The sequence below is a fragment of the Aquarana catesbeiana genome, linkage group LG11, assembly GCF_042186555.1.
Source record: "Aquarana catesbeiana isolate 2022-GZ linkage group LG11, ASM4218655v1, whole genome shotgun sequence".
Classification (NCBI taxonomy): domain Eukaryota; kingdom Metazoa; phylum Chordata; class Amphibia; order Anura; family Ranidae; genus Aquarana; species Aquarana catesbeiana.
This window is the reverse complement of record NC_133334.1, coordinates 104221246-104235672: the sequence shown is the minus strand read 5'-3', so window position 1 is coordinate 104235672 and position 14427 is coordinate 104221246. Positions and strand designations below refer to the sequence as shown.

General features: G+C 44.7%; 1 protein-coding gene across 1 annotated transcript in view; it reads right to left on the bottom strand.

The window, feature by feature from the left end:
- The window catches only part of RPLP2 (ribosomal protein lateral stalk subunit P2), a 483637-nt gene that overhangs the window by 67932 nt on the left and 401278 nt on the right, over positions 1-14427 (bottom strand). The window lies entirely within an intron of this gene.

Here is a 14427-nt window from a genome sequence, read left to right as displayed (position 1 = left end):
TCCTCTGGTTTGGGGGATTTCCCCTTCTTCCTGAGGTGGGGGGTCCCTGGTGTCCTCTGATGAGTGGTGTCCTCTGAGTCTTTTCTCCCCTATGTGAAAAAAAATAGGTATACTTAGCACACAGATATTTGAGGGCAGAAATAGGAATATGAAACATTGTTTGGAAGTGTTGTACAATTGTCTGTTTTGGCAAAGTTCCAAGCTGAAGAATTTATTTTTTTACCTTTGTAAAAATACTTACCTGTTTTTTGCAAGCTTCACAGATGGAGACACCCCTATAGTATTCACTGGAGCACCTGTGTTGGACCCCCTAATAAAAAGTGTGTTTTGGTGTCCCACACTAGTGCTCCTGTGTCCAGATGTGTAAACAGCTGCTGAGTGTCCTCTCCTTACACCGAATCTAGTTTGCATTTCATTCTAGTTACAAATCCATCTAGACAACAAACTTTTTTTAATAGAAGTAGGCCAGAAAAAATTTATTGAACTGCATCTGGCCAAAACATCGTATTTTAGTGGCAGAACGAACAATGTTTCCTACGAACAATTAATGTGCCCATGACCATGAAAGTTTTTTTTTTTTTTTTTTTTTAAAGGTAAATTTTATTTGGTTTTGTGGTACAAGACAAACATACGAACATAAATACACATATTTCGAGCAAACATTGCTCATTGCAGTACAGAGTGTAAGACAATGGTATACATTTGGCATACATGTTTTCATATTGTTCAGCTGTATATGTCTATTTAATTTTATTAATAAACTTGGTATCATTGACTGGAATTTCTTTGTTAGCTTTATATGGCAGGTGTGATAGTGTTTTCAGAGTTAGTCCACAGACCCCATATTTTGTGAAATTTTTTTGGGCATCCTCTGGCTTCGTATGTTAATTTGTATAATGGTATGGCTTGATTAACCATGGTCAGCCAGAATGCTATCGTAGGTGGGGATTGTGATTTCCAGTGAATGGTAATAGATTTTTTGGCATAAAATAACACAATTCTCAAGAAAGTTTGCTTGTTTTTGGATATACTCTCATCATCCACATATCCTAGTAGGCATCTCAGGGGATTGCAGATATTAGGCAATTGAGTCAAGGAACTGACAAAAGCAGTGACCCCTGACCAGAACCGCCTGATCTCGGTGCACTCCCACATCAAGTGGAAAAAGGTGGCTTCCATGATGCTACATCTGGAGCACATTGCCGATGGTAGTTTTTTAAGTTTAAATAATAAGGATGGCGTGAAGTATGCTCTATATAATAGTTTGGTCTGTATGACCCTGTCCCTGGAAGAGATGACAGAGGGGACCTGGAGGGGAAGTATGTCCTGCCAGATATCCTCCGTCAGCTCAGGGATATCAGCTTTCCATTTAGTGAGCGTGTTACTAAGTCTGCGCGTTGTAGTGTGGAGTAGAGTTTTATAATATGTGGAGATTAATTTGTCATGGGAGGGATCTATTAATAATTGCTCTAGCGGAGATAATCGAACAGTCATATTACGCAACCCAAACTGGGTGGTTGCTGTGTGGCGTATTTGCAAATAAAGAAAATAGGCTGTGCGTGGCAGTTGGTAGTCCTGGCGAAATTCCTCAAATGACCGAAACGTATTGTTTGAGAATAAATGCATTATGGTTTTTACCCCTTTTTTCGACCAGTATTCTCCATCTGTCCTACGGGCGAATTCCTGTAGATTTGGGTTCCCCCATAATGGAGTGTTTGGGGAGTAGATACGATGTTCAGTGTCTGGCAGCATTTTAGTTAGTTTAAGAATTCGTAAAGTCATTTCAAGGATTTTAGTGCTTTCCCTCCCTCTGAGAGATAGACGGTGGACCAGATACTGTAGGGATTCGTAAGAGGTGAGTATGGCTGCTTCTAGGGACGTAGCCGCATTGTTGGCTTCAGGGAAGAACCACCAATGGGCATGAACCAGTTGTGCGGCTATGTAGTATGTCTGAAGACATGGTAGTGCCAAACCTCCCTCCGACACCGGCAGTTGAAGAGTATTTTTTGCAATTCTCACCATTCCCCCCTTCCATATGAAGGTGATAAGAATAGAATCAATCTCTTTAAATTTAGTTTTGGTGATATATACTGGTGAATTGCATAGGATGTATAGGAAACGTGGAAGGAATATCATTTTAAAGATATTTATCCTACCTAATATCGTTAGGGGAAGATTGGTCCATGTCTTCAGTGTGGTCTTCATTCTGCTAATAAGTGGGTCTAGATTATATTTACTATAAGAGGATAGAGGATGTTGAATCATGACCCCCAAATATCTGAAAGAGTCGACTATTTGTAGCGGGCAAGAGGAAGGGGGTGTAAACACCGCATCCGGATCTATTTTAAACATAAGGGATTTGTCCCAATTAACTTGAAACCCTGAGAAAAGGCCGAACTGTCGAATAATTTCCAGCAGGGTTGGGAGTGACGACTGAGGGTCCGCCAGGTATATTAACATGTCGTCAGCGTATAAAGATACTTTCTCTTCTAGGCCCCCAATCGTCAGTCCCTTTATTTCCCTACTGGATCTTATCAGTGCTGCCAGAGGTTCTATCGCAATTGCAAATAGCAACGGTGACAGGGGGCAACCCTGCCTAGTACCCCTTTTAATCAGAAATGGATCGGTTACTGATGCATTTATCCGCAGCCTAGCAGTAGGCTGTGAATATAATAGTTGAACCCACTTGATAAAGGTATTTCCAAACCCAAATTTCGCCAGGACTTCCATTAAATAAGGCCATTCGACCGAGTCAAATGCCTTATGTGCATCTAAGGCCAGCACCGCTCTAGTCCCTACAACATCATGGGTGGCCTGCAGGTTTGTGAACAGTCTCCGTAAATTTATGGATGTTGATCGTCCTGGGATGAATCCAGTCTGATCTGCCCCAATAATGGTGGTGATAACTGAGTTCAGTCTCCGGGCGAGCACTTTGGCTAAAATCTTGACGTCTGAGTTAATTAATGATATTGGCCTATATGACTCACACAATAGGTGGTCTTTATGAGGCTTGGGGATGAGGACAATCAACGCCTCTGACATTGAGGGCGGTAACTGTCCTGTTTTTATAGCAGAATTATAAACTCTCAGTAAATGGGGTATCAAAAGTTCCTTAAATTGCATATACCATTCTATGGGGAAGCCATCCAGTCCCGGCGTTTTGTTTCTGGCAAAGGACTGTATGGCTTCTCCGATCTCCTCCTCTGTCAAAGGATCATCAAGGAGTGAGGCCTGTTTTTCTTGGAGCCTTGGTAACGAGATGTCAGCCAAGTAATCGTCTAGTTCTACAATAGTATAATGAGCTTTGGTAGCATATAATGAAGAGTAAAATTTCACAAAAGCATCGACTATTTCTCCACTCTGTTCCACCACTGTACCTATTGCATTCTTAATTCTTGGAATACTGCATGGTTGATAATCAGGCCTAGATAAATACGCTAATAATCGACTATTTTTGTCTCCAAACTCAAAGATTCGCTGATTTTGATACAGTAGTTTCTTCTGAGTACGCTCTAGAAGGACTAAGTCCAGGTCTCTGGATCTATGTTTCCAAGTATTATGTGTTGCTGGGGAAGGGGTGGTAGAATAAGCAGCCTCGGCTGCCCTAAGATCCCTTTCTGCGTCCCTTAATTTGGACTGGGATGCCTTACGGGCCTGCCCGATTGCCGCCGCAAAAATGCCTCGCGTGGTGGCCTTAAAGGCATCCCAGGTCAACGGGACAGAGACACTTTGACGGTTGCGTAACCAATATGCTTTCATTTCCACCGTGCCCTGATCCACCACCACCTGATCCGCTAGCCAAAGAGGGCTCAGTCGCCACAAGCGGTATGAGGTGGGAGGGCCCAAGGCAAGGTCCATCATTAAAGGGGAGTGATCAGACACCGCCCTTGGGAGATATCTGACTTCAGTCACCCTATTCAATAGCTCAGATGAAACCAAACATAGGTCTATTCGGGACAGAGTACCATGCGTTTCGGATTGACATGAGTATTCCCTCCCGTCTGCGTGCTTCCACCTCCAGGTCTCCACCAGATCAAATTGGGTCAGAAAAGAGCACAGTGGTGTGGGGGGCGATGTAGAGCACTTGAACCTGTCTATGGAATTGTCAAGTACTGTGTTGAAGTCCCCTGCTATCAACAGAGGGCCTTCTGCTATCGCCAAGAGGGAACTCATCACCCGTTCAAAGAATAGTTTAGTGAAGGGTGGTGGGACATATAGGCTTGTGACCGTATAAGGCTTACCCCATAATTCAAGTACCACAATAACAAAACATCCGTTAGGGTCAGTTTTAACATGCTTTATGGTGATAGGGGCAGATTTTGCTATAAGGATAGATGTGCCTCTGGCATACGTAGAATAAGTAGAATGTATTGCATAGGCAATTTTAGCTCTCTTTAGAGCCATTACTCTTGATCCCTGAAGGTGGGTTTCCTGGAGGAGGATCACGTGTGGATTGTGTCTTGCCAAATAATCAAACATCAGTGACCTTTTGACCTTGGAGTTAAGCCCCCTAACATTCCATGAAACTATACGGAGCTTAGACATGTGTATAAACAAGTCATACCTATTCGAGTCCATTTCTCATTGTCCGCCAGAACCCCGCCCTGGGTGAGGTCCAGCGAGCCCTGAGAAATAGACCAGAACACAATTATCTCTAATATGTTACTCAACGGTTTATGGATCTCAGTCCCAGTCTGCAGAGCCTGTAGAGCCAAAGAATCACTTTTAAAGTATGCATATACCACTGAACACCAGCTTTGTTTGTAGATAACCATAACGTTGTAGCAAAACCCCTCAAAGTATTCCCCAACAAGTTTTCCCCCCTCCCTAGCCCTCCCGGCTCTCATCCCCCAACATATGAGAGCTTTATACCCGTAACCAAACCTATTTGGCAAGAGGGCCATGGCTCAGACCCCTAGCCGACTATTCTCAGGAGACGTGGAAAGGTCCACAGCTCTGGGTCTCCATCCGTGTTTGTCCGCACAAAGCAAAGAATGTGTGGTGTCTCTTGGCCTGAAAAATCATGGTGGTAAAAAAATTAATAATAATACTAAGAATAATAGAAAAAGGAAAAATAACAGTCAGGGAGGATGGTAGGTTGCTGGGTGGCATCCGAGGGTAGCATGGGAGATGTCTTCTTCTTCAGAGATATGCAGGATTTATAGTCCCGTCTCGACTGCTTGTAGATGTAGATGTATTTTCTACTTCTTAGGATGCAGGAGAGGAAGTCCCATAACAGCTGCAATGGGGTGTAGTGAAGGCCTCCAGGTGGGTTTCTTGTATAGTGAGACACTACCGGGGGGGAGATCCCCTATCCTGGTTCCTGCGATTCGGATGTGCTAAGGTGTCCATCCATTGTGATGCCTCTCTGGGATCCGTAAAGAAATAGGCCTTGCCCTGGTAGATGATGCGCAAACGTGCAGGATATAACATGCCATATGGAAGATGAAGCTCACGTAGCCTGCGTTTAATTGCCAGAAAAGTGGCTCTCTGCTTCTGCGTGGCTACAGAAAAATCTGGGAAAATGGTGATGTTATTGCCATTGAAGGATACTTTGCCCCTCTCTCTAGCTACTCTGAGAATAGCCTCTCTGTCACGGAAGTGCAGCAGCTTTATAATCATGGCACGTGGTGGGGACCCGGGTGGCAGAGGGCGCATGGGGATTCTGTGTGCCCTTTCTATGGCGAACATCGGTGAAAAGGTGTTTGCCCCAAATTCATTCAGCAGCCATCTTTCCATGAATGTTTCTGGTGTTTTGCCCTCAGCACCCTCTGGGAACCCCAGAAAGCGCAAATTGTTCCTTCTGAGGCGGTCTTCCATATCAGTGAGCTTATCTGTAGTGTATTCATGGGCCTGCCGCAACTCCCTCACAGAGCCCTGTAAGGGACGTGTCTCATCTTCCATATCACTAATGCGTTGTTCAGCATTAGTCACTCTATGGCGAATATTGTGGACATCTTGTTTCAAAAAGGATAGTTCTGTTTTGATGGTGTCCATTTGTGTGGTGAGGGATGCATGGCTGTGCTGGATGGCTGCCATAATCTGGGACAGTGATGGCTCTGCAGGGCCTGCATCCCCTCTGTCTGTTCTGGGGGATTGAGGATCATGTCCCTTCGCAGGGGAGAATAGGAGGGGGTCTTCTGGGCTTAAGGTAGGGGGGGATCTTTGTGACTCACCCTTCCCCATGAGCTGCTTCCAGGGTGTGGATGTTAAGGCTGCCTGCCGCTGTTTGTCTCCCTCATGCTGAGCGGCGCCATTTTGCTGCGGCCTGCATGGCGGTACCGACGGCCCGGTTCCTGGGGCCTCCTCCATCGGTGGGCCGTATTTGACCATCCCCGGATGGTCTCAGTGCTCTCCGGGTGCTGTGGGGGTATATAGGACCCTCGGATGTCGGCCTCTATCTCAGGATTTGAGCAGGATATGTGCGGTGTGGACGGAGCTCAGGCTGTGCACGTCCTCACATCCCAGGTGCTGGCCCCATGAAAGTTGCCATTTTAAACTGTACAACAGTAAAGAAAAGCACATGGAGCAGCACAAACGTAATAAAAAGAAATAATAGGAACACAGGACAACTACTTACTTTTTTGCAGCACTCTCCTGATCCTTCTATGCTGATCGTGCTCCCTTAATTTGAGGTCCGACCACCGCTTCCTCAGTTGATCCTTGGATCGTTGTACCCCAAAATTCCGGCGCAGACTCTTCACAACTTTAGCCACGATCCTGGCCTTTCTGACATTTGGGTAAGGTCCATACTTCCCATCATAGTCGGCCCTTTTCAAGATGTCCACCATCGCCACCATCTCTACAAAGGCCATATTTGAGGCCTTAAATCGCCTGCGGGATCATGACGTTTCTGGCTCCGGGCTTTCCTCCTCCTCATTGCTGGAATTATCATGCTCCTGCTGTGTCTCCGCCATGTGCTCTCCCCCACTGCACCGAAAGAGAAGGGGCAGGGAATAGACTAGAAAGAACTTCAGGGACGGGTGGAGTTTCATGCATGCGCAGTGTATATAAAGCGTAACACGCATGCTTCGTACGTACGATCTGTGAGCGGAGGAAGGAATATCGGAAGCGCCGATTGTGATAACGAAGGTACAATTTTATCTTGGGCCTATACTGCTTATAGAGTGAGGCCTATATTGGGACAAGATTAGGAGAGTTTAGCCTGACATTAGGGTTTGTCTTGTATTGTGTCTTGCAGAGAAAATGGATCTAGTGAATGATCATGACTTTATCCCCATATTCCTTGATATGTACAGGGAGCTGCCCTGTCTGTGGCAGGTAAACCACCCCTTTTATAACAATAAAACAAAGAGGAAGGCAGAGCTGGATCAATTGGTGGAATTTGTGAAGCCGGTGATCCCCACGGCAGACATCCCCTATTTGAAGGCCCTAATTGGTGGCATGAGGAGCACTTATCTTAGGGAGCGCAAGAAGGTCCAGGATTCCCTGAGATCAGGAGCTGCACAATGACATTTATGTCCCCAGGCTGTGGTACTATGACAGACTGTATTTTCTGGCAGGCCAGACCCAGGCCAGCACTCTCCACTCTTCCTTCAAGGCTTCCTTCCCCCCCAGCTGAGGCTTCAGATGCCCAACCTGGGCCTTCCAGACAGCAACATGTGGAGGAGCCCAGCTTGAGCCAGGTATAGCATTATTCTAAATATTTCTGTTTGTCAAATTAATATTGTTAAATATATGTTAGTTTTCACAAATAATTTCTGATTTCACAAAGTGTTTTACATATCAATAGACAGTAGTGGCCACAAATGATTGTGACAAGAATGAAAAATGCTGGGGTCAGAATGATAGTCTTTTCTATTTATTAACATTCAATTTGCAACAGTCATGAGCCGAAAATTGTGTGTGACTGATGAACCAAAAACTAAAACTATGTCCCTTTTTCATACACAGGAAAGCCTCAGCCAGGAGGCGGCTGTGGAAAGTGGCAGCCAGGAGTTGGCCGAGCCCAGTAGCCTGCCCGATACCCAGGTCCCTCCCCGCGGCCTTCCACAAAAAAGTGGCAGGAAGAGGAGTCATCTGAAGGAGGCAGCAATTGGCCTATTTTGGAAGGCTATTGCAGCCCTCAGAACCCCCCCCCCAGTGTTCAAGAGGACTTTGCCTACATTACAGCCTGCAAAATGCTAGAAATGGAGGCTGGCCAACGCCTAATATGTGAGTATCTCATCTTACAAGCCCTAAATAAGGGGTTGAGGGGCCAACTCACAAACCAAAGCCACGTTTGTGAGTTGAACCATGGTCCTCCACCTCCTGCCACACCTCCAAAACCACAGCCACAGCCTGGAAGGAAGCGTCTAAGGAAGACCAGAGAGTGATGGCCTGTGTTCAGTCTAGTCTGGCGAAAGATGCAGGCTGTGGTAGTACCACAGCCTGGGGACATAGATGTCATCTGCTGCTGTTTCTGATCTCTTGTAGTCCTGGACCGGATTGTGCTCACTATGATAAGGACTCCTCAGGTCACCAATTTTGACTGTAAAATTAATGATGTCTGCCCTGGGGTACAAAGGCTTCCCAAATTTCACCAGTTTATCCAGCGTTGCCTTCCTCTTTATTTGGTTATGACCCAGAATAAATGGCTATTTATTTTTCACAAATACTTGCCTATGTGTTTTACTTCAAAAAGGACAGTTTGTTTGTGAGTAGGTAGGTAAATTTCAAAAATACAATGTCAAATTAACAAGGGACACCAACACCAAGCAACCTCCTTGAGATTAAAAAATACAAGATAATAATGGTGTTGTGGTAACTTGACACACAAAACACACTCAAAACAATTATGGAGATCACCAAAAAACAAATAACAAAAAAAAAAAAAAAAAAAGAGATCTGGATTAAAAAAACAAACCACAAATAATACAAAATATAAAAAGATAATAACATTTTTTTGGTAGATCTGACAAATAAAAATATTATATTCATGAAATCATGAAAAATAATCCAAAAATACGTTTATGAGAAGTAAAGAAGAGTGCGCTGCATTAAACTATTTAAAACATTGCAGCTTGACGAAAGTGCTATATCCATTACGAACGCTAATTTTACCAGACCGAGCAGTTCTGTCTCGTAATTTATTCTGAGCATGCGTGGCACTTTGTGCTTCAGAATTATCTACACACGGTCGGAATTTACGCGGATTTTGTTGTCAGAAAATTTTATAGCCAGCTCTCAAACTTTGTGTGTCGGAAATTCCGATGGAAAAAGTCCGATGGAGCCCACACACAGTTGGAATTTCCGACAACAAGCTCCGATTGCATATTATTCGTCGGAAAGTCAGACCGTGTGTGCAGGGCATAAGAGCGGCAAGGATGTGGAATTCCCTTCCACAGGAGGTGGTCTCAGCGGGGGGGCATTGATAGTTTCAAGAAACTATTAGATAAGCACCTGAACGACCGCAATATACAGGGATATACAATGTAATACTGACATATAATCACACACATAGGTTGGACTTGATGGACTTGTGTCTTTTTTCAACCTCACCTACTATGTAACAGCAAAACCCAACCAGGGGTAACCCGTGCGCCAAAAGAACCACTCACCATCAGCGGGGCTCTAATTAAGGGCACCCAACGGAATCAGAGAGCAGAACAGCTCAGCAGGACTGAACAGCTCAGCAGACCGTCACTCCTATATGCTCTTTGCTAGCAGGGGGTTATCTACCTCCTTCCAGGGGACGCTTTAGCCCATATCCTCACTGCAGCCACACCACTCCGGTCTGGAGGACTCTGTCCAACAGCCTTGCTGAGCTGTTCCACTCTCTGACCTCGCTGGGTGACCTTAATTAGAGCCCTGATGATGGTGAGTGGTTCTTTTGATGCATGGGTTACCCCTGGTTAGATTTGGCTGTTTTCACATTTCTAAATTTATGTGGCAAATATGCGATTTTTCATCATAAACATTATGAATGTCTGCATCTATTGATACTCCCTGAAGAACGAAGTAATTTCTGAAACGCGTTGGATGTGAAGCCTGCATTCTATGTTGCGGTGTCTCAAGACCCTCATACCATCCAGTCATTATGTCATTGTATATTAGCCACTTCTTTTTGCAGCAAGTATCTGTATGTAATATATTTTTTTGTAATAATTTATAGTATAATAAATTTATATATTTTTATATATAATACATATTTTGTTTGTGGTTGTTATATCACCACTGGGGCCATTAAAATCCCATAAGGGGGAACCCTGTTCTTTGTATTTTTTTACACAGGGATGTTGGCCCACCCTTAATCCTCTCAATCTCAGCTCTCTTTTTATTTCCAGTTATTCTGTTATGCTTGTTACTTTTAGTGATGCCTCTATCCTTAGGCAGCTCCCTAACCATCCCACAGAACTCATTGGCTACTCAGACCCTCGACACATGCCATGTGCAGTGGGCTCCACTATAGGAGATACTCTCTGAATTGCCACTGAGAGATGGTTGAGTTTCTCCCTAACTGGGCCCTAGTTGCCAATGTAGAGGGGGTTTTTATAGGCACACCGGCTGTCTTCTGAATCCCAGATGAGCTATCGTGGTTACAGTCTCTGCCGCATATAAAAAGGAGGTGTTATGGGCGCCCCTTGGGGCTATGGAATTTCATTTGCTGGGCCACCTGGTCCGCATGACCAGAGTTTAGCAGCTTGGATGGTCGTTGTCAGCTTTCCAGAATATGTTTTCATGTTTTGTCTGGTTTCCAAAAGTTTACTCAATACGATTGTTTTACCTTCCATGTTTATACCGTATACTGGAAAATTGCCAGTGTTGCTGCTGGGGTCCCAAAGGATAGGGCTCTATGTTTGACTGTGCCCTACCACCTCCCACATTAGGAATACTCTGCTCCGGTGGCGGTAGTTCTCCTCTGCGGAGTTCCCCTTCTTGATAAGCCCCATACCTTTTACTATTTCTCTATGCCCCGTCTTTTCCCTGCTCTTCAACTTCTCTATCTTCCACTACCACCCTCTCTCTTCTCCTCCCCTTTGTCTCTCGCTCTTTCTCTCTCTCTCTCTACGTTCTGACGCTATGGCTCTTAAATTCCTTTCCTGGAATGTTAAAGGACTGAATTCCCCTGAGAAGTGTACTATCTGTCTAGCCGAACTCTGGAGGCATAGGGCGCATATTGCTTTCCTCCAAGAGACTCATTTCCGGGCAGACAGGGTCCCTAGACTTACAAGCATTTCCCGGTGGCCTACCATAGCCCATCTACATCTTCTAAATCTAAGGGGACGAATATCCTCCAATCCAAATCTCTACACTGGCAGTTCCTTGATGAACACCAAAATCAAGAGGGCAGGTTCCTACTCCTAAAAGGGCAAAATCGATTCTCACACATTTCCCCTTGCGACCTTCTAACTTCCTAACACAAACCAACCCCAGGTTCTGCAGGCATTTTTAACCACACTAGAGTCTTTCCCTGAAGGCACCCTTGTCTTGGGGGAGGGACTTAAACCTCACTTTAGATCCTTCAAAGGATTCCTCTGTGCACTCATCCTCCCTACCCCAAAGTGCACAACGAAACCTGAAAGACCTGCTGCATGCTCACCAACTAGTCGATATCTGGAGAATTTTCCACCCACAAGAACGGAATTACTCCTTTTAAACTACAACCCATAGATCCTACTCTAGAATTTACTTTTTTTTTACTGAAACACTTCATGATTACCTTGGCCTTTAAAGCAGATATCGGACAGATAACGCTCTCTGATCATGCTCCAGTTCTCTTGGAACTTATTATCCCACACTCTTCCCCAAGACACCAACTTGGCGCCTGAACGAGACATTTCTTAGAGAACCTGAAATAGCAGCAGAGATCCTTAGGGAACTTCTTTCCTATTTTGCAAATAATACTGGCTCCATATCTAACCCTCTGTGTGGTCAGCTCATAATTACTACATTGGGGGGCTCCTCATAAAGCATGGTCATACGGCTAAACAACGCCGTGTCAAAACTTTAGCGGATCTTTTGACAAAACTATGTCCTGGAGAAGCAACACAAAGATCGACCTGATCGTACAATAGAAGCACAGCTGATCCGGATCAGAGAGGCGATCAGGGAGCACTCCTTCTATGAGGCTAAACATGTTCTACTCAAGGCTCATTGTTCCTTCTACGAGTACGGTGATAAATGCGGCTGTTTGTTGGCCAACACCTTGGGAGAAAAACGCACTCAATCGTACATTCCTGCTCTTCTAACCCCCTCCGGGTCCAAGATCCATGCCTCGCCAGACTTGGCAGATACTATTCGGGATTTTTTTTTTTTTTAATTGTTTTTATTGAATTTTCAAGACAAACAATACATATACAGCTTACAAAAACTATGGTGCATATACATTATGACATAGACATCACATGGCATAGTACTATGTTTGTTTGAATTATCCTATAACAAGCTGACTCATAGTGTACTGTTACCAGTATCCATTCAAAGGTCTCAAGAGACTTCATGTCTTCTCCTCTAATTAGAACCAAAGAACTCAATATAGTATGCATTTTCCACCCCTAGTATGTTATGTTAAATACTCAACCGGCTGTTTCTGCTTCATCTAACCAAGCACGCCAGACTCTATCGTACTTCGCCGGACATCCTCTATTAGAGTAGGTGTCTTTATACAGAGGAAGATTATTTTTAACAAGACTTTTCCACTGTGTCAATGAAGGGGCTTATCAAGAGGTGGGAGAGACACATAGACCAAATGCGCATATAGCTGTGAGGTAGGTTTTTCTGCACTTTTCGGGATTTTTACTTGAAGCTTTATAATTTGGTCTCGGCACATGCTGCTAGCCCAACAGCCCCTTCCCTTTCAAATATCCAGGAAGCCAACCTACCTTCTCTTACTAATGATGATCAGAAGCTGCTATTGCAGCCACTCAAGATAGAAGAAATTACGGCTGCCATAGCAGACACACAACAGGAGAAGGCTCCTGGGCCCGATGGTTTTACACTTCTTTACTACAAAGCATTCCAGACCCAGCTTGCGCCAAACTTTACCACGGCCTTCAATGCCATCCTAGAGGGGCCTAGCGTTCCTCCAGACATGTTACGAGCGTCCATCTCTGTAATCCCAAAGCCAGAAAAGGACCCGCTGTTGTGTTCTAGTTACAGACCCATCTCTCTTCTAAACTGCGATATTAAACTTTTCACAAAAATCTTAGCCTCCAGGCTAAAAGGTTTACTACAACGCTTGGTTGCGAATGATCAGGTTGGCTTCATACAGACATGAGAAGACAAAAGACAATACTGTCTGGACATTGAATGTCAGAGAAAGCGAGGAGATCCCACATCACCCTCCTACTCCTATCCACTGACACCGAAAAGGCATTCGACAGGGTAGATTGGGTGTTTCTCCAGGAGATGCTCCTTACAGTCAGAATGCCGAAGTCTGTCCTGGATTGGATCTCAGCTTTATACACTAATCCCACAGCTCGGGTAAATGGGCTGGATTCTGACATGTTTGCTATTTCAAACAGCCCCAGGCAGGGATGTCCCCTCTCCCCTCTACTATTTGTTCTTTCCCTAGAGCCGTTTCTCGGCCATATAAAGGATAACCTAAATATTAACGGTGTTCAATCCAACACAAAGTAGCAGCGTATGCAGACGATCTATTTTTTATCACTAAACCTATAATTTCTATGCCTTCATTGCTACAAGAATTGAAACGGTATGGCATCCTCTCCAATTTTAAGGTTAACCTCCAAAAATCTGAAGCGTTGAATATCTCTTTATAGGATTAAATTCTGGCAGGTATACGTTCCTTCTTCCCATTTAAATGGGACACTCGCTCAATCCAATATTTGGGAAGCAGAATCCCCACAAACATAAATGATATGTTTCCCCTGAATTTTCTACCTTTCCTGTCAACCCTCACGGCAGACCTTAAGAAATGGGACTCTCTCGCTCTGTCTTGGCTTGGTCGCTGCAATGTACTGAAGATAATTTGCAATGCCAAGACACTTGTATTTACTACAAGCCCTACCTAATAAACTACCCCAGACTTTTTCATGCTGTACGCTCAACGCTTTTTAAAGTTTCTCTGGCGCGGCAAACATCCACATATTGGTAGGGCGTTGCTACCAAGGTCGAAGCTTAGGGGAAGCACCGGCTTCCCAGACCCTGCTATATACTACACGGCAACTAACATGACATGGGTGGTTGATTTGTGCCGTCATAGGGATTTGAAGCTCTGAGTAACAATAGAGCAGGAGGTGGCCCAGGCCCCGCTGCCCGGCCATGGGCAGGTAAGCAAATTACCTCCCACTTGACTACCCATACGCTGATTAGCACCACACTCTCCGAGATGGTAAGATTCTTTCAGCTATCTTCCTTGACTAGTTTTCCCTCTCCCAAGACACCGATTGTTGGACACCCGAGATTCCCCTTTCCGACGCGGCTTTTACCGGGCAGGCCCCGAAAGGGCTTTTACTTGCCTCT